Raw genomic sequence first — 22,608 nt, forward strand, 5'->3', positions numbered from 1 at the left:
AGATCAAGTCTCCACAGATGTCGGCCGTGTAATTTAAGCTTCCAAACCTGACCTGGTGGCCAGGGCGTAACTCCCGATCTGCTCCAGATGGCCAAACCGTAGAAGCTCGCCTATGGTATGATTGTATGTTGTCCTACGGACTAAAACCCTCCGGTTTATATAGACGCCGAAGGGGGCTAGGGTTACACAGAGTTGGTTACAAGGAAGGAGATCTACGTATCCGTATTGCCAAGCTTGCCTTCCACGCCAAGGAGAGTCCCATCCGGACACGGGACGAAGTCTTCAATCTTGTATCTTCATAGTCCAACAGTCCGGCCAAAGGATATAATATGGCTATCCGGATACCCCCTAATCCAGGACTCCCTCACCACCCACCCTAATCGAGGGCGAGATTCATCTTAAGGGGGTAGGTTTTGTAACATCCTAATTTTCAATTTGGATATTGTACATAGGTCATCATATGCATATCATATTTTTATTTGCATTTGGTTGTGATCCAAGAAATCTTAAGCAACTCAAGGACCCAAGGAGAGAGTTGGAGGTTTCACAAATTTTCATATTTTAATTTATTTCAAATTTGAAGAAAGGATCAATTTGATTTTAATATTTTCTCTCCAATTTCCGGTAACAATAACAAATGAGATAAGATAAAATGACTTCTTCAACAAGAGAGAAATATTGGAGAAGAAATTTTAAAATCAAATTCTTATTTTATTCATTTTTTATTTGCTATTTTATTTGAACTAGAGAAAAACTTGCATTTTTGAAAATTGCATTTTAGGCCATAAAAATGTTCATCTTGTCCAAAATTTAGGTTTGGATGGTCAAAATTGTTTGTGAAGACCCCGATTCCAAGTCACATCAATCTAGACGGTAACACCTCATATCACTTTGCGGCCTCACGCACGGTATTCCCACTAGTATCGCCTTGCCATGGCCTGGGACCGTTTGCGCCTTTTGGCTCACGTATATGATAGTGTCGCTAACATCCATATGACAGAGAACCCGGGCCGACATGACTAGTCGTGAACCCAAAGTGGCACTAACTTACGGGGACAGACATACATGAATCAACATCAAGCATGTCGGTCAGCAGCGTGTGAATCCGGGCTGTAGCACTGGGCTAACAGGACTCTGGTGAACCGGGCTGTAGCAGGCTAGGCAGGACTCCGGATGTCACCACGTGACATTTCCCCGAAGGGACAAACACAGGAACGAAGTGAATCACATGCCGGTCAGTCAAGTGTTCCGGAGCAGTATTGCTGGGCTAGCAGGACTCCGATGAAGCGGGTTGTAGCGGACTACTATGGCTCATGGAAGCACAAGACTACATTTCCCCATAAGAGAGGCTACCAAGGATAAACAACTAGGTTGTCAGATCCCACACATACCAAGCACTTCAATCATACACACAATATGCTCAATATGTGCAATACAACATGGCATCACAACAAGACTCTACGACTCAGAGTATTTATTCATTAGGCTCCGAGGAGCGAGATATTACAAACATGGGTCTCATGACCCAACAATCATAGCATACAATCAAAGCACATGCGGAAGCTTAATATGTTTGAGTACAAACATCTATAAATGAAAAAGGCTGAGAAGCCTGACTATCTACCAGATCTTGCCAAGGGCACAAGATCGTAGCTGAGGTATCAAGCTAAACGTCGAAGTCCACGTGGAACTACTAGCGAGACTGAAGTCTCTTTGCAAAACATAAATTAAGCAAACGTGAGTACAAATGTACCCAGCAAGACTTACATCAGAACTATCAACATATGCATCAGTATCAACAAAGGGGTGGTGGAGTTTAACTACAGCAAGCCAGCTTTGACTCAGTGGCTAACCTGAACTACGACTGCAAGTAACTCTTTGAGGTGGCGCACACAAGTCCACATATTCACCATACCAATACACCACTATGGATCCGCTCCCTCTCCCTGCGAGAACGCCATCCATAAAACTCACACTTATCTTGCGCATTTTAGAGTATCCACTTTCACTTGTCTATGAACTATGCAAGGGGTCCAAGTTTCCGTATCCGAGGAATCCGGCTATTCGAATAGATAATGATAACCCTGTAGGGGTGTACTTCTTCACACACGCTCTCGCCACTTATCGCCTGGTACACGTCACGTACCTCAGCAACCGTCAAGCGGAAGCCGGGCGAGGGAGTCGGCCACGACCTGACTAACCAACAATTCTCTAGTCCAGGTTTATCGCCTATTCGGGTTCCATCCGCAAGGAGATCCGGCCAGGGTGTCGCTCACGGCCCCAAACGATGTGTGCGGGGTTCCCAAGCCCACCTTGACGGATGGATCTATGCTTGGTACACCGTGCCATGGTGCCTAGTCTGTCCCAAGCCCACCTGTACCGGGTACCACTTGGTAGACTACTAACACAACCTACAAACACCAGAAACTAGTTGCAACTCCTGGACAGAGATCAGGTTGATTAATAAGTCGAGAGGGGCACTTAAGCATTCCAATGCGTGGTAGTAGTTTTTCATGGATCACAAACACAGAACTCAGTTCCTGAGGACGGCTGCAATGAGACAACCCACCATGTACTCCTACATGGCCTCTCACCGCTACCTTTCCCAAATCGTGTTCACACACTTAGCTCTCAACGGTAGGACATGTTCACCACATTCCAATTCATCCCCGATGAATTAGAACTGACTCAACTCTAAGCAGAAGCAGGCATGAAAAACAAGCATGAATGAGTAGGCACAAGAGGGCTCAAACAACTCCTACTCATGCTAGTGGGTTTCATCTATTTACTGTGGCAATGACAGGTCATGCAGAGGAAAGGGTTCAACTACCGCAGCATGTAACAGTTGAATTGGTGTTGTCCTAATGCAGTAAAAGAGAGCAAGAGCGAGAGAGTGGGATTGTATCGGAATGAACAAGGGGGTTTTGCTTGCCTGGCACTTCTGAAGATAGTATATCTCTTCATCGGTGTCATCGATCACGTCGTCGGAAACATCATCTACTAAGAGGGAACAACCACCGACAAACACAAAAGGAACCATAATCAATGCAATGCACATTCATATGAATGATATGTCATATTGAAGTACTGAATTGACCTAGTGCAATAGTTAGTCATATTCATTGAAGTGGAATTCAAACCTATAGCAAATTCCAACTCCAAAACTAATTACCATTTATTCCATAATCATGAATTATCCTATTCAGTGAGGTTAACTTGTTCAAACATGCATGAAAATGCCATAAACAGATTCTTTGGATTTTTCTGATAATTTCTCATATATAAATTATTTCATTTGGAGTTACGGTTTAATTTCTATGAATTTTAGTAGTTTTGGCAATTTTCTGAAAGAAATAAATCATTTAAGATTTATTTAAATTCCAGAAAAGGATTACTGCATCAGCATGATGTCACTATGATGTCAACGGTCAACAGGGCCGGTCCAGGTCAAACCTGACCTGTGGGGCCCGCACGTCAGTGTAACGGGGCAGGACTAGAGGCTGACTTGTGGGGCCAGGTCAACAGCCAGGTTAGCACGGTCAAAGCTGACGCATGGGCCCGCTACAATTAGATTAACCTTAATCTATTATTGTTAGTCGATTAGTTAGGCAGTGGGGCCCATATGTCAGTGGCTAACTAACTAATTTAATTTAGATTAACCCTAACTAACTTGGTTAGCCGGGCGGGGCCCGTATGTCAGTGACCCAGGTGGTCAAATCGCTGGTCAACCGGGGCTAATCCACCGGCGACTCGACACCGGCGAGGCCAGACGCGGCGATGAGGTGCGGGATTCCTCCTCCGGCGACTAAATGGCCGGCGGAGGGCATCTACGTCATGCTGGGGGGCTGCCGCGTCGAGTGGTGATGGTGTTTGGGCTCGGGGTGGTCGGAAAAGACGCCGACAACGACGTTGGCGGCTATCGGAGCTCGGGCGTGCTTGGACTCGAGGCTACGGCGCGCTAACAGATGACCCAAAGCGCTCGAGAGGCTCTACGGTGTGTGGCGAGCTTGCTGGACATGCTGAGGTGACCAAATGGTCGCCGGAGCAACGCCGACGACAAGCTCTTGTGGCAGTGAGTTTCGGTCAGCGCGGAATCAACGGCTACAGGTCGCGAACGGCGTCGGGGTAAGAGGGAAACGGCGTAGGAGCTCACATAGAGGCTCTAGGGATGCTTAGCGCGCTCGGAGACGGCTCTGAGGTGTCAAATCAGCGGTGGCGATCTCCGGTGCCCGAGGTTGAAGAGGAGGGCAAAGGCGGTGTTGTGGGGCGTCTGACATCGCGCGGCTCGGTGTGGAGGTCGAGGACGTCGCGGCAGAGCTCGGAAGCAGCTCGGTCAGGCGAGGCGGTGGCTATGGCCATGTGGCAGCGAACGGCAGCGATGAGCGCGTTGGCCATAGCGGGGGAGGACGAGGGAGAGATCCAGGGAGAGAGGGGAGAGGTGCAGGGGGTCGAGGAGGAGTGCGTGGCGACGTCCAGAGCGTCCGGCCATCGAGGGGGAGGGGCAGGCAGGCAGGGTGGTGGCGTGGTGAGCTCGGCGGCATCGCGGTGTCCTCCTCTGCCTACTGGCAGAGGTAGGCGATGACTGGCAGCGTCGTTGGGCTGGGCCGGCCAGGTGGACTGGCCAGCTGGGCTGCGACAGGTGAGGCCAGGTAAGCCTCCTCTCTCTGGTTTTCTCTATTTGTTTGTGTTTTCTATTTTCTGCAGTAAGTTTTGATTTAGTAAAAATACTAAACCATTTGTTAAAATGCTGAAATTAATTTTGGGCACTTGTGAATTTGTTTCCAACGGCCCTCATTTAATTTCACAATTATTTGAGCACTTAAAATATGTATAGCATTTAAATGCCCAAATTCAAATACAATATGATTTAATTCAAAAATCCAGAATGGCCTAGAAATATGTGCATGACTTTTTGCAGAGGTTTTCACCTTTAACAAAAATCATGAACTTTTCTAAAGGGCATTTGGGATCATTGAAAATATTTTTATCGAACCTACTCGAATTCATTAGGTGCTAGGGTTTCAACAATCCTCATTTCAAGTTCCATGAAATTTAAACATGATGACATGATGAGCAAGCAAAGTCAAGCAAGGGCTGAACTGGGGCTGTGACAGCTCACCCCCACTAAACAAGAATCTCGTCCCGAGATTCAAGTCGTGAGGTAAGAAGATAAAGGGGTCACAAGCTAACACGATCTTCATGATACGATTTGCCCTTCTCGAAGATGTTGATTCATTTCTCCAATTGATCTTGACGTCTTTGCTTTGAAATCTTCTTGCAACTATGATGACGGCAGAGAGGAAACTCGGCAGAATTCGATCTTCACAAAGATCAAGCGATACACGATCAACTCATGGAATGAGACGATAGAACGTCTCTTAAGCCGGGACACAATGCACACATCAAGACGGATGGAGAGAAACTGATAACAAAGGTTCAATTTGGTAGGCAACATTCCCACGCTTAAGAAGATGGTGGATGCGTTTCAAGTAGCAAGGAGTTAAGTTGCCCTTCATGTTGAACGGGGCACCTTAGAGGAGGTGGCTCGTAGATCTATTCCCTTAAGTGGCAAAAAGAATTACTTTTGATTCAGAGATCATTGAAACTCATTATACCAGCCTAAGGCAATTCACAACAATCGTTTGGCGGAGTACAAAGGGATGGAATACCCGGACTAGAATGGATGATATGGACTACCTTGTTGAAGACAACACAAAGGATGATTTGCTTATCATCGGAGGTGGAGGGGACCCATGGTAAGTCCACTTTTGAAGATGATATTGGACAGCAACTACCGAGAAGGGCAGCCCATGGGGGATTGGCACAATGGCGGTGCAAGCTGGGAACAAGATGCAACTGTTGGGGATGTTCCAACCATCATATCTGCCTGAGATTCAGATCTGGTTGGTGTCAGGATATTCCAGATTCATCAAGTCTAGAAACAAAAATGAGAGTTTGCAACACAATTCGACGAGATGGCATTGCGAGATTCTCAAGGAATGAACTAAGATAGCAAGCTGCAAAACATGAGCTGGTTCTGCTAAACACATGTGAACACGCTGTCCCAGACAAGCATGACCACATAGTAGTCTTATGATAAAACACTACCGAGTTCAGGTTGGGAACCATCATCGAGGTTATCGGAGTCTTGTGCATGGTCTAGAATTACAACAAACTCCTTTTCCTTGAACAAATCAATCAGTGGCTTGGGGTGCTAGGGAACATATGGAATGAAGGTTGCAAATCTCCAAACCACATGATACTTCGCACATATGCATGAATGACTTGGGATGATTCCAGAGGAAGCAAAACAAGCTTTCTCGAATTCACGGCGGCAAGTTGCATCGAATGCACATGAACTAAGAAAGTTACTTCTTTCATCCGGACATATGCTTCATGAACGGATCACGAAAGCATTGCTCACAAGTTTCCAACACTAGCTGTATGTTCAACATAATCATGGAGAAGATAAGGGTGTCGTTGATGGGCTCAACAACAATTCATCCAGATTGCCATATAGATGGAACTCTGTAATTAGGTGAACACGGTGATAGCATTGGTCATACCAAAGGATGTAATGGTGTATGCCCGAGGGATCAAACACGAGTAAGACAACATTACGAACATCATTGGTTTTGATTTGATTTGAGGATAGCCCACGCTCAAATCAAAGTTTGGACAAGAGAATAGATCCAACAACTGATCATGAGGACCAATTGATGAAGATATCATCCTTCTTCAACACACACACACACACACAAAAGATATCCCTTGACACGAACCAAGTCAGACAAGCTTTTATCTTCCAACTCTCCAAGTTGTTGTTTAGCTTAACCAACTAGCTCAAGGGTATCCAACACAGATTCTTGGAGAAAGGGTGGTTTAATGGAAAACCAACTTGATCACGGACTCAACATAGCGATCAGGTGCCTGGTGATACCTCCGAGAAGATATTCGGAAAATCACGAACCCCCGATATGTCACTAAGCTCGAGAACAATCTTGCTTTTCAGGGCAAGACGATATGATCAAATAAGCAAGGAATTCAATCCTAACTCCAAGATTGAAGAGTGCACCAGAAATAAGGACAAGGTAGCACGATCAATCCTAGAATAGTGATTCGGTAACGAACACGCTAAGAATGATAATAATGTCCATAACTACCAAGCAACACAGTTGCTAGGAGCATTGATTTCACACATCACGGTTCACTTGTCGGCATTCTGGTTACATCAACACGGGACCGAGGAATGAATAATGATGGAGAGAAGTATCACTGCGTCAAGAGTTCATAAGAGGCGGTGCAATTCTCATGACATTCCTGGCATAAAGATGGTAACACTCCAAGGTAGAACAGAGCAAAAGCTAGATTGGCATTTTGATCCGCGAAATACAACTACTTTGACCCAATCCTAGAAGTGGACGAGGTACTGGAGTTTGTTTCTCCTAGTCATTCCGGAATAGAATGGCTTGACGGACCACAAGAATAATAGGCATCGATGAACACGAATGCACAACTATTTGTCAGGACCCCGACTCAATGCCACATCAATCTAGCATGTAACACCTCATATCACTTTGCAGCCTCACGCACGGTATTCCCACGGGTGTCGCCCTACCTTTACCCGGGACCGTTTGCGCCTTTTGGCACACGTATATGACAGTGTCGCTAGGATCTATATGATAAGGAGCCCGGGCTGACGTGGCTAGTCGTAAACCCAAAGTGGCACAAACTTACAGGGACAGGCATCCATGACCCAGCATCGAACGTGTCGGTCATCAGCGAGTGAATCCAGGCTGTAGCACTGGGCTAGCAGGACTCCGGTGAACCGGGCTGTAGCGGGCTAACAGGACTCCGGTATTCATCGCGTGACATTTCCCCGAAGGGACAGACACAGGAACGAAGAAGGACACATGCCGGCCAGCCTAAGTGTTCCGGAGCAGTAGCAAGCTACCATTGGAAACACTAGGAGACATTTCCCGGTAAGAGAGGCTACTAAGGATAAACAACTAGATAGTCAGATCCCACACATACCAAGCATTTCAATAACATACACACAATATGCTCGATATGTGCAAACACAACATGGCATCACAACATGACTCTATGACTCAAGTATTTATTCATTAGGCTCCGAGGAGCGAGATATTACAAACATAGGTCTCATGACCCAACATTCAGAGTATACAAGTCAAAGCACAAGCGGAAGCTATCATGTCTGAGTACAGACAACTATAAATGAAAAAGGCTGAGAAGCCTGACTATCTACCAGATACTGCCGAGGGCACAAGATCGTAGCTGAGGTAACAAGCTAAACGTCGAAGTCCAAGCGGAACTACTAGTGAGACTGAAGTCTCTCTGCAAAAACATAAAATAGGCAAACGTGAGTACAAATGTACCCAGCAAGACTTACATCAGAACTAACTACATATGCATCATTATCAACAAAGGGGTGGTGGGGTTTAACTGCAGCAAGCCAGCTTTGACTCGGTGGCTATCCTAAACTATGACTGCAAGCGACTCTTTTGAGGTGGCGCACACGAGTCCACATATTCACCATATCAATACACCACTATGGATCCGCTCCCGTCTCCCTACGAGAACGCCATCCATAGCACTCACGCTTATCTTGCGTATTTTAGAGTATCCACTTTCACTTGTCTATGAACTGATATAAGCAATCCAGAAGTCCTTTTCCGCGGACACGGCTATTCGAATAGATTAGGTTAACCCTGCAGGGGTGTACTTCTTCATACACGCTCTCACCACTTACCGTCGTTTACACGACATGTACTCGGCAACCTTCAAGCGGAAGCCCAACGTGGGTGTCGGCCACGACCTACCTAATCACCTAAGTCTCTAGTCCAGGTTTATCGCCTATTCGGGTTCCATCCATGAGGAGATCCGGCCGGAGTTTCGCTCACAGCCCCAAACGATGTGAACAGGGTTCCCGAGACACCAAACGGGCGCCCGGTACACCGTGCCACGTGCCTACCGCATCACAGCCCACCCCTACGGTCAGCGCTGCCCACGGCCTCCAGCATACTACAAACACCAGAAACTACTTGCAACTCCTGGACAGAGGACAAGGGTGATCAAGAAGCCGAGAGGGTCCATTGGTTTCGGGCCCAATGCGTGGTAGTAGCTGAATCATGGATCACAAACACAGAACTCAGTTCCTGAGGACGGCTGCAATGAGACAACCCACCATGTACTCCTACATGGCCTCTCACCGCTACCTTTACCAAAACGTGTTCACACACTTAGCTCACACACAGTAGGACATGTTCACACGCCTCTGATTCATCCCCGATGAATCAGACCTGACTCAACTCTAAGCAGTAGCAGGCATGACAAACAAGCAAGAATGAGTAGGCACAACAGGGCTCAAACAACTCCTACCCATGCTAGTGGGTTTCATCTATTTACTGTGGAATGACAGGTCATGCAAAGGATAAAGGGGTTCAGCTACCGCAGCAAGTAACAGATGAATCGTTGTTGTCCTAATGCAGTAAAAGAGAGCAGGAGTGAGAGAGTGGGATTGTATCGGAATGAACAAGGGGGTTTTGCTTGCCTGGCACTTCTGAAGATAACATTGAGTCTTCATCAATGTCAATGATCACAACGTCGGAACATCGTCTACCGGGAGGGAACAGATACCGACAACAAAGAAGAACACAATCAATGCAATGCACAAAATGATGCATACTATGACATGGCAATATGAATGTGTTTTGAGCTAATGCAACTAGCAACAGATTAAATGAAGTTGGTTTGAATACAAGATTCAAATTCAAACTCCATATGTGATTATTCAAATGCCATTTAATTGATTTGTGCTATACAGCAGCTATAAGTTGTTCTAACATGCATAAAAATGGTACAGACGAATTCCTTGAATTTTTCTGATAATTTTTCATATATAAATTATTTAATTTGGAGTTACGGTTGAATTACTATGAATTTTTGAAGTTTTGAACATTTTCTGGAATTTCCTGAATATTTAGAATTAAAATAATTCCAGAAAATGATTTAACTGCGTCAGCCTGACGCCAGCATGACGTCAGCGAGTCAACGGCCAGGTCCAGGTCAAACCTGACGTGCGGGGTCCACACGTCAGTGACACAGGAACTAATCTCGGTCAAACCCAGCGCTGACTGGGGTTTGACCAGGGGTGGGGCCTACTGTCAGTGGCTGTAGGTGGTTTAGTTAGTTGGATTAGCTCCTAATGACGGAGCCACGTCAGCTCCCGCCGGAGTTTCGCCGGCGACGACCATGGCCGACGACGGAGATGCAACGTGTGCTCGCTACGGAGCACCATTCGACGCGTGGTTTGCTCCTACGGGTAGCTGAAGATGCGCCGCATCCAACTGGGCGAGCGGCAGCGGCTGTGGTGGCCGGAGCTCGCCGGAAACGAGCTCGCGGCGGCGCCGGAGTTCGGGCGCCGATCGATTCGACGCTATGGTGCGCTATGGGAGAAACTGGTGGGTGCTGCGGGCTCCTGAGGTTGCGGTGAGCACGACGGTGGGCTCGGGAGCGAGCTGTGGTGGCTGTGGCCACGGCCACGCCATGGCCGGCGGCGAGAAGCTCTCGGCCGCGGTGGTAACGGCGGCTACGGAGGGAAATAGAGCACGGGGAGAGAGGGGTTCGGCAGAGGAGCTCACGGCGAGGTCGACGAGCAGCTCGGTGGGCTCGGGGAGGTGGCGGAGACGGCGAATCGACGAGCGGCATCCGGCGGCCGTGTGTGAAGAAGACGGCTCGATGACGGTGATGCAGGGCGTCCGAGGTCGCTTGACTCGTCGGAGAGGATGAGGGCGAGGTAGCCGAGCTACTGGGCACGCCGAGGGTCGAGGGGGAGGCTCTGGGTGCGGCAACGGCGAGCGGCGGCGATGAGCTCCGCTCGGGCTGCGCGAGAGAGAGAGCAGAGGAGGGGGAAGGGGTCGAGAGAGAGTGCGAGGGGGTTCCAGGGGGTGGCGTGGAGCTGCGGGAGACGTCCAGGAGAGGAGGAGGCAGCCAGGCAGGGAGGAGGTGGCCGGGGCGCGTGGCCGCGCGCGCCACCGAGCAGCTTCGGGGCGAGGGGGAGGAAGACGACAGGGGGAGAAGCGGCGGTGGGCTGGGCCGGCTGGAGGAGCTGGGCCAGGTGGGCTGAGGTGAGCGCCAGGTAGTCCTCTGCTCTTTCTATTTTTGTTTTTATTTATCTATTTTGTTCTGTGTTGTTTTAGTTTAGTAATATACTAAACCATTTTATAAAATCCTGAAAATAGTTATGTGGCTAGAACTAAAATATACCAAACCACATAAAATGTTCCAGTAATTATTGGACATATATTATTTATATATCAAATATATATCCAATGCAAATAGCTATTTATTTAATTCAAAGGCCCAAAATAATTAACTCTGAGATACCAAAAATATTGTTTTGAGTTTTACCTCTTTGCAATATTTTCAGAGACTAAGAGGAACATTTTCTTGGACTTCTTTGAGGAGATTTTAATGTTGATCATTTTTAGAAGGTTTCTGAGGCTTTGAAAATTCCTCAATTCAAATTTCATTTGAATTAAAACATGATGCTCACATGAGGTCTAGCCTAGTGCATAACAGGACCAGGGATGTGACAACTCACCCCCACTAAACAAAAATCTCGTCCCGAGATTCAAGCGTAGGGTAAGGTGAAGGGGAAACGCAACTAGTATAATCTTCACGATCCAGGGTGCACTTCATAAGAGCGTTGATTCGATCACCATCATTGTCTCGAAGTCTTTCTCTGAGAACTCCAACTAACATGACAAGAAGAGGGAAGGAAAACTCTAGAAGAATTAATCTTCTCAAAGAACGAACAACTCAGGATTAACTCACGGAATGGGACATAGCAACATCTCTCGAGCTGAGAGACGAAGCACACCTCTAGAGGAATGGAGTGGAACAGATGACGAAGGTTCACTAGGTAGACAACGATTCCACACCTAAGAAGGTGGTGAACGGTTGTCAACGTAGCGAGGAGTTGAGTTGCCATGATACCTCAACGAGACATCCTGGAGGGGGGGGTGATTCGTAGATATATCCCCTTAAGTGGCAAAAGAATTACCTTTGATTCAGAGATCATTGAAACTCTTTAAACCAGCCTAGGACAATTCTCGAGCGATCGTTTGGAGGGGGTCGGTAGAATGGCATACTCGGACTTGGATGATGTGGATTACCTTGTTGAAGACAACGTAATGGATGAATTTGCTTATCACCGGAAATGGAAGAGACCCATGGTAGAATGGCACATTGGCGGTGCAAGCTGGGAACAAAATGCAAATGCTGGGAATGATTCTGGTAACTGGGGAAGAACCCAACAATAGAGAGTGAATTCACTGTTTGAGAAGGTCATAGCATTGCCGAGGGAACTGAGAGCATCCCAATTAGAGCCGATGATAACACGTAGCGCTTGTGCGTGCTCTCAAGAACTTGAGCATTTCCACAATCATCAAGGTTTTATCAACAACCGCGTCAAGGGTGCTGACAACACAACATACTACCATGATGAATAGCGATGGACGATGCAGATGCGAAGGAGGATAACACTTTCTCAGATTTCACCTTAGCGAGGCCAAGCAAATAAAATCTGGATGATCGACCGAGAGACATTTAGCACTCCGCTTCTAATGTTCTCCTTGATGTGCTAGCGTAATCCACCCATAGATATGGTTTGATATCTAGAACATCAAGTAAAAAGGTCGGACTTCGGAACACAGAAATCCATAGGGGCAACTAGGGAGTAATCCTACGAAATCCCTATGGGGAGGTGGCCAACTTCCTCAAACAAGATACTATAATAATAGGTCTACCGGATGGGTGTGTTGGCCACGACATCCACCTTGCCGGTTATTGAGAGACCAATATTATAATTCTTGGGAAATGTTCCAACCATCACATCTGCCTGAGATTCAGATCTGGTTGGTGTCAGGATATCCCAGACTCATCAAGTCTAGAAAGAAAAATGAAAGTTTGCAACACAAATCGACGAGATAATGTTGCGGGATTCTCGGGGAGTGAGCTACGATAGTAAGCTCCAAAACATGAGCTGGTTCTGCTACAAACATGCGAACACGTTGTCCCAGACAAGCATGGCCACGTAGCAGTCTTATAATTAAACACTACCGAGTTCAGGTGGAGAACCATCATCGAGGATATCGAAGTCTTTACGCAAGTCCATGGATTAGATCCCAAGCATAGACTTCTTTTCCTTGAACAAGTCAATCAGTGGCTTAGTGTGCTAGGGACACATATAGAATGAAGGTTGCAAGTCTCCAGACTACAGAATACTTCGCACGTGTGCATGACTGATTTGGGATGATTCCAAAGGAAACAAAACAATCTTTCTCAAATTCACGGCGGCAACTTTCACCAAATGCACGTGTATAAGAGGAAGTCACTCCTTTCATCAAACAAATACTTCATGAGCTAGCATGAAGAAAATGCTTTCAAAAGTTTCCAACACTAGCTTAATGTTCAACAACATCATGGAGGAGATAAGGATGTTGCCAATGGGCTCAACAACAATTCATCTAGGTTTCCTTTTAAAAGGAATTCCATAGTTAAGTGAACACGGTGATAGCATTGGTCAGACCAAAGATGTAATGGTGTATGCTCGAGGGATCAACCACGAATAAGACAACATTACGAGCATCGTTGGTACTGATTTGATTTGACGATAGCCCACACTCAAATCAAAGGATTGATAAGACAATAGGTCCAGCAACTGATCACAAGGACCAATCGATGAAGATATCATCTTTCTTCAGCACACCCTACACAAGAATATCCCTTTGGAACGAACTAAGTCAGGCAAGCTTTTATCTTCCAACTCTCCAAGTTGTTGTCTAGCTTAACCAACTAGCTCAGGGATATCTAACACCGATTTTTGGAGAGAAGGTGGTTCACAAGAACCCAACTTGATCACGAGATCAACATAGCGGTCAGGCGACAACCTGGTGATACTTCCGAGAAGAAATTTGGAATATCATGAACCACCGGTATGTTACTAAGCTCGAGAACAATCTTACTTTTCAGGGCAAGACGATATGATCAAATAAGCAAGGATTGGCACTATCCTAACTCACTGATCGGAGAGTGCACCAGAAATAAGGACTAGGTAGCACAATCAACCTTAGGGTGACGATTCAATAATCAACACGCTAAGAATGAGGTTATCGTCCATTTAACTACCAAGCAATGGAGTTGCTAGCAGTATTGATTTCACACGCCATGATTCATTTGTCGGCATTCCGGTTACAATAACACGGAAACCGAGAAATTATCAATGATGATCAGAAGTATTACTGCGTCAAGAATTCATAAGATGGTGTGCAATTCCCATGATATTCCTGATATAAAGATGGTAATACTTCAAGGTAGAACAGACCAGAAGCTGGATTGGCATTTTGATCTGCGGAATACAATTGCTTTGACCCAATCCTAGATATGGATGAGATTCTGGAGTTTGTTTCTCCTATTCATTCTGAAATAGAATGGCTTGGCGGACCACAAGGGTAATAGGCATCGACGAACGAATGCACGCATACTCTTGACTATCAATTGATAGGCGAGGGTCGGAAACAACTAAGATGGGACAACTCAAAAGAACATATGATTTTCTGAGTTGTGGATGCATGGATTAGCATGTCGAACGAAGTTCAACATATTTCTTCCGGATAACCCATGCAGAAAGGTAGAACTGGCAGAGCCACAATATATAATGGAGAACTCATCAAGAATAATCCTGTTGTGATATTTCAGTTCAACGAGGAACTTCTGCCATAAGTAGTTCATGGTATTTGGAAGAAGAAGATACCACGGACTTCAAGGACTATCGCAAAGGTTACTAATATCCTAAAGGCACTAGCAATTACTATCAACATGAAGTAGGTAGAGTGAATCTCGGGTTCAAGAACCCAGGAACAGAATACCTATTACTAAGTAGCATCACGGGATGCTTTCGAGAATGATGGCCAGAATCATCACACTGGGAACACAAATCATGGCTAAATTACTAGATGATCCCCTAAGACACCTAGGGTCATAATAATATCTCCAACATATATGTCAAGGTAACGGAGTACCTCAACTCACTGATTAGTGTGGTTAATCTGGCCCATGGGAACATTGAAACGGGAAGAAAGGATTTGCAAATGCATCAGACTACTTAGAAACCTGGGATGACTCGGACAGCATAACGGCTGTAAATGCTCAGAAAAGATTTGAGACATTCACAAAAATGGTGGCATAACCACTCAGAAGCACAATATCAAGGTTTCGAGATCAACAATTAACATACGGAAGTAGTAGGAACTGAACTGAGACTTAAATCCAACAATCTTATAAGTCCACTGATTAGTAACACGTGATCCTAATAGAAAGAAGAGATAGCCTAGTTCTTAATCCCCGTAGAAGAGAAGATGATGACTCAGATCAGAAGGCCATGAGGTATAAGGAGTAAAAAGAGCCTTACGTTCCATCCCACAATCAATTCCCCTACATATAACTAAAGAATTTCTAGACTCAACATCGACCAGTTTGGCTTGGTAATCCTACAGGCAGTCAAGCTCTGATACCAACGCTGTCAGGACCCCGACTCAATGCCACATCGATCTAGCATGTAACACCTCATATCACTTTGCGGCCTCACGCACGGTATTCCCACGGGTGTCGCCCTACCTTTACCCGGGACCGTTTGCGCCTTTTGGCACACGTATATGACAGTGTCGCTAGCATCTATATGATAAGGAGCCCGGGCTGACATGGCTAGTCGTAAACCCAAAGTGGCACAAACTTACAGGGACAGGCATCCATGACCCAGCATCGAACGTGTCGGTCATCAGCGAGTGAATCCAGGCTGTAGCACTGGGCTAGCAGGACTCCGGTGAACCGGGCTGTAGCGGGCTAACAGGACTCCGGTATTCATCGCGTGACATTTCCCCGAAGGGACAGACACAGGAACGAAGAAGGACACATGCCGGCCAGCCTAAGTGTTCCGGAGCAGTAGCAAGCTACCATTGGGAAACACTAGGAGACATTTCCCGGTAAGAGAGGCTACTAAGGATAAACAACTAGATAGTCAGATCCCACACATACCAAGCATTTCAATAACATACACACAATATGCTCGATATGTGCAAACACAACATGGCATCACAACATGACTCTATGACTCAAGTATTTATTCATTAGGCTCCGAGGAGCGAGATATTACAAACATAGGTCTCATGACCCAACATTCAGAGCATACAAGTCAAAGCACAAGCGGAAGCTATCATGTCTGAGTACAGACAACTATAAATGAAAAAGGCTGAGAAGCCTGACTATCTACCAGATACTGCCGAGGGCACAAGATCGTAGCTGAGGTAACAAGCTAAACGTCGAAGTCCAAGCGGAACTACTAGTGAGACTGAAGTCTCTCTGCAAAAACATAAAATAGGCAAACGTGAGTACAAATGTACCCAGCAAGACTTACATCAGAACTAACTACATATGCATCATTATCAACAAAGGGGTGGTGGGGTTTAACTGCAGCAAGCCAGCTTTGACTCGGTGGCTATCCTAAACTACGACTGCAAGCGACTCTTTTGAGGTGGCGCACACGAGTCCACATATTCACCATATCAATACACCACTATGGATCCGCTCCCGTCTCCCTACGAGAACGCCATCCATAGCACTCACGCTTATCTTGCGTATTTTAGAGTATCCACTTTCACTTGTCTATGAACTGATATAAGCAATCCAGAAGTCCTTTTCCGCGGACACGGCTATTCGAATAGATTAGGTTAACCCTGCAGGGGTGTACTTCTTCATACACGCTCTCACCACTTACCGTCGTTTACATGACATGTACTCGGCAACCTTCAAGCGGAAGCCCAACGTGGGTGTCGGCCACGACCTAGGTAATCACCTAAGTGTCTAGTCTAGGTTTATCGCCTATTCGGGTTCCATCCATGAGGAGATCCGGCCGGAGTTTCGCTCACAGCCCCAAACGATGTGAACAGGGTTCCCGAGACACCAAACGGGCGCCCGGTACACCGTGCCACGTGCCTACCGCATCACAGCCCACCCCTACGGTCAGCGCTGCCCACGGCCTCCAGCATACTACAAACACCAGAAACTACTTGCAACTCCTGGACAGAGGACAAGGGTGATTAAGAATCCGAGAGGGTCCATTGGTTTCGGGCCCAATGCGTGGTAGTAGCTGAATCATGGATCACAAACACAGAACTCAGTTCCTGAGGACGGCTGCAATGAGACAACCCACCATGTACTCCTACATGGCCTCTCACCGCTACCTTTACCAAAACGTGTTCACACACTTAGCTCACACACAGTAGGACATGTTCACACGCCTCTGATTCATCCCCGATGAATCAGACCTGACTCAACTCTAAGCAGTAGCAGGCATGACAAACAAGCAAGAATGAGTAGGCACAACAGGGCTCAAACAACTCCTACCCATGCTAGTGGGTTTCATCTATTTACTGTGGAATGACAGGTCATGCAAAGGATAAAGGGGTTCAGCTACCGCAGCAAGTAACAGATGAATCGTTGTTGTCCTAATGCAGTAAAAGAGAGCAGGAGCGAGAGAGTGGGATTGTATCGGAATGAACAAGGGGGTTTTGCTTGCCTGGCACTTCTGAAGATAACATTGAGTCTTCATCAGTGTCAACGATCACAACGTCGGAACATCGTCTACCGGGAGGGAACAGATACCGGCAACAAAGAAGAACACAATCAATGCAATGCACAAAATGATGCATGCTATGACATGGCAATATGAATGTGTTTTGAGCTAATGCAACTAGCAACAGATTAAATGAAGTTGGTTTGAATACAAGATTCAAATTCAAACTCCATATGTGATTATTCAAATGCCATTTAATTGATTTGTGCTATACAGCAGCTATAAGTTGTTCTAACATGCATAAAAATGGTACAGATGGATTCCTTGAATTCATCTGATAATTTTTCATATATAAATTATTTAATTTGGAGTTACGGTTGAATTACTATGAATTTTTGAAGTTTTGAACATTTTCTGGAATTTCCTGAATATTTAGAATTAAAATAATTCCAGAAAATGATTTAACCGCGTCAGCCTCACGCCAGCTTGACGTCAGCGAGTCAACGGCCAGGTCTAGGTCAAACCTGACGTGCGGGGTCCACACGTCAGTGACACAGGAACTAATCCCGGTCAAACCCAGCGCTGACTGGAGTTTGACGAGGGGTGGGGCCTACTGTCAGTGGCTGTAGGTGGTTTAGTTAGTTGGATTAGCTCCTAATGACGGAGCCACGTCAGCTCCCGCCGGAGTTTCGCCGGCGACGACCATGGCCGACGACGGAGATGCAACGTGTGCTCGCTACGGAGCACCATTCGACGCGTGGTTTGCTCCTACGGGTAGCTGAAGATGCGCCGCATCCAACTGGGCGAGCGGCAGCGGCTGTGGTGGCCGGAGCTCGCCGGAAACGAGCTCGCGACGGCGCCGGAGTTCGGGCGCCGATCGATTCGACGCTATGGTGCGCTACGGGAGAAACTGTTGGGTGCTGCGGGCTCCTGAGGTTGCGGTGAGCACGACGGTGGGCTCGGGAGCGAGCTGTGGTGGCTGTGGCCACGGCCACGCCATGGACGGCGGCGAGAAGCTCTCGGCCGCGGTGGTAACGGCGGCTACGGAGGGAAATAGAGCACGGGGAGAGAGGGGTTCGGCAGAGGAGCTCACGGCGAGGTCGACGAGCAGCTCGGTGGGCTCGGGGAGGTGGCGGAGACGGCGAATCGACGAGCGGCATCCGGCGGTCGTGTGTGAAGAAGACGGCTCGATGACGGCGATGCAGGGCGTCCGAGGTTGCTTGACTCGTCGGAGAGGATGAGGGCGAGGTAGCCGAGCTACTGGGCACGCCGAGGGTCGAGGGGGAGGCTCTGGGTGCGGCAACGGCGAGCGGCGGCGATGAGCTCCGCTCGGGCTGCGCGAGAGAGAGAGCAGAGGAGGGGGAAGGGGTCGAGAGAGAGGGTGCGAGGGGGTTCCAGGGGGTGGCGTGGAGCTGCGGGAGACGTCCAGGAGAGGAGGAGGCAGCCAGGCAGGGAGGAGGTGGCCGGGGCGCGTGGCCGCGCGCGCCACCGAGCAGCTTCGGGGCGAGGGGGAGGAAGACGACAGGGGGAGAAGCGGCGGTGGGCTGGGCCGGCTGGAGGAGCTGGGCCAGGTGGGCTGAGGTGAGCGCCAGGTAGTCCTCTGCTCTTTCTATTTTTGTTTTTATTTATCTATTTTGTTCTGTGTTGTTTTAGTTTAGTAATATACTAAACCATTTTATAAAATCCTGAAAATAGTTATGTGGCTAGAACTAAAATATACCAAACCACATAAAATGTTCCAGTAATTATTGGACATATATTATTTATATATCAAATATATATCCAATGCAAATAGCTATTTATTTAATTCAAAGGCCCAAAATAATTAACTCTGAGATACCAAAAATATTGTTTTGAGTTTTACCTCTTTGCAATATTTTCAGAGACTAAGAGGAACATTTTCTTGGACTTCTTTGAGGAGATTTTAATGTTGATCATTTTTAGAAGGTTTCTGAGGCTTTGAAAATTCCTCAATTCAAATTTCATTTGAATTAAAACATGATGCTCACATGAGGTCTAGCCTAGTGCATAACAGGACCAGGGATGTGACACAGATACATAGTGGTCGGCAGTACAGCTGAGGAAGGGTACCCCAAGGACTTGACACTTTCTGCAGTGCGGACGTAGGAGTCAAGCGGGGCCATATTTCTTCGTGCCCATCAAATATGGCAGAATCACAAGATAATGCAAACCGGGTACCCTCTCGAGAACTTGTGCCATACCTCATGGTGTGGGGTAAGCATTATACCAGAGGCCTCAGCTATCACAAGGTGAGCTGGAGATATCAAGGAGCGGGTTCCGAAAACTCCGGACACATGAAGTAGGGTGAATCTGGCGTGCACAGCCACAGATAGAATATCTACTACTAAATGGCAATCACGGGATGCTTTCAAGAATGATGGCTGAATCATCACATTGGGATACGAAGCATTGCTATACTCTCGAGGACACTAGGGTCATAATACTAACTCCAACATACACGTCAAAGCAACGGAGTACCTCAACACACGTTTAGTGTGCTTAATCTGGCCCAAAATACAACAGAACATGGAGGAAAATTTGCAAGTGCATCAGACTATTTAGAAACCTGGGATGACTCGGACAACATTAACGGTTTGTAAATGCTCAAAATGATTGAGACATCCTGCAAAAATGGTGGCATAACCACTCAACATCACAATATCAAGTTCTGAGGCCAGTTATGAACATATGGAAGTAGGAGGAACTGAACTGAGGCTTGAACTCAACAATCCTAGGCAACTACGGTTTAGTAACACGTCATCCTGAGAGATAGAAGAGAAGCCTAGTTCTTAACCCTGTAGAAAAGATAAGATGACTAAGATCAGAAGGTCATGAGGATAAGGAGTAAAAAGAGACTTACGTTCCCATCCACAATCAATTCCCTTATATAACTAAAGCATTTCTAGACACGACTTCGACCAACTTGGGTTGGTAATCCTACAGTCAGTCAGGCTTTGATACCAAAGCTGTCAGGACCCTGATTCCAAGTCACATCAATCTAGCCGGTAACACCTCATATCACTTTGCGGCCTCACGCATGGTATTCCCACTGGTATCGCCTTACCATGGCCCGGGACCGTTTGCGCCTTTTGGCTCACGTATATGATAGTGTCGCTAGCATCCATATGATAGAGATCTCGGGCCGACATGACTAGTCATGAACCCAAAGTGGCACTAACTTACAGGGACAGGCATACATGAATCAACATCAAGCATGTTGGTCAGCAGCGTGTGAATCCGGGCTGTAGCACTGGGCTAACAGGACTCCGGTGAACCGGGCTGTAGCAGGCTAGGCAGGACTCCGAATGTCACCGCGTGACATTTCCCCGAAGGGACAGACACAAGAACGAAGTGAATCACATGACGGCCAGTCTAAGTGTTCCGGAGCAGTAGTGCTGGGCTAGTAGGACTCCGGTGAACCGGGCTGTAGCGGACTACTATGGCTCATGGAAGCACAAGACTACATTTCCCCATAAGAGAGGCTACAAAGGATAAACAACTAGATTGTCGGATCCCACACATACCAAGCATTTCAATCATACACACAATATGCTCGATATGTGTAAATACAACATGGCATCACAACAAAACTCTACGACTCAAAGTATTTATTCTTTAGGCTCCGAGGAGCGAGATATTACAAACATGGGTCTCATGACCCAACATACAGAGCATACAAGCAACAAGCACATGCGGAAGCTTAACTTGTCTGAGTACAGAAAACTACAAATGAAGAAGGCCGAGCAGCCTGACTATCTACCAGATCCTGCCAAGGGCACAAGATCGTAGCTGAGGTAACGAGATAAATGTCGAAGTCCATGCGGAACTACTAGTGAGACTGTAGTCTCTTTGCAAAACATAAATTAAGCAAACATGAGTACAAATGTACCCAGCAAGATTTACATTAGAACTATCTACATATGCATCAGTATCAACAAAGGGGTGGTGGAGTTTAACTGCAGCAAGCCAGCTTTGACTCAGTGGCTAACCTGAACTACGACTGCAAGTAACTCTTTGAGGTGGCGCACACGAGTCCACATATTCACCATACCAATACACCACTATGGATCTGCTCCCGTCTCCCTGCGAGAACGCCATCCATAGCACTCACACTTATCTTGCGCATTTTAGAGTATCCACTTTCACTTGTCTATGAACTATGCAAGGGGTCCAAGTTTCCATATCCGAGGAATCCGGCTATTCGAATAGATAATGATAACCCTGCAGGGGTGTACTTCTTCACACACACTCTCGCCACTTATCGCCCTGTACACATCATGTACCTCGGCAACCTTCAAGCAGAAGCCGGGCGAGGGAGTTGGCCACGACCTGACTAACCAACAAGTCTTTAGTCCAGGTTTATCGCCTATTCGGGTTCCATCCGCAAGGAGATCCCGGCCGGGGTGTCGTTCACGGCCCCAAATGATGTGAGCAGGGTTCCCAAGCCCACCATCCGAGGGGGCCACTTGGTACACCATGCCACTGGTGCCTAGTCTGTCCCAAGCCCACCTGTACCGGGTGCCACTTGGTAGACTACTAACACAACCTACAAACACCTGAAACTAGTTGCAACTCCTGGACAGAGATCAGGTTGATTAATAAGTCGAGAGGGGCACTTAAGCATTCCAATGCGTGGTAGTAGCTTGTTCATGGATCACAAACACAGAACTCAGTTCCTAAGGACGGCTTCAATGAGACAACCCACCATGTACTCCCACATGGCCTCTCACCGCTACCTTTACCAAATCGTGTTCACACACTTAGCTCACAATAGTAGGACATGTTCTACCACATTCCAATTCATCCCGATGAATCAGACCTGACTCAACTCTAAGCAGTAGCAGGCATGACAAACAAGCATGAATGAGTAGGCACACTAGGGCTCAAACAACTCCTACTCATGCTAGTGGGTTTCATCTATTTACTGTGGC

The sequence above is a fragment of the Triticum aestivum genome, chromosome 5A, assembly GCF_018294505.1.
Source record: "Triticum aestivum cultivar Chinese Spring chromosome 5A, IWGSC CS RefSeq v2.1, whole genome shotgun sequence".
In the NCBI taxonomy this organism is placed as follows: domain Eukaryota; kingdom Viridiplantae; phylum Streptophyta; class Magnoliopsida; order Poales; family Poaceae; genus Triticum; species Triticum aestivum.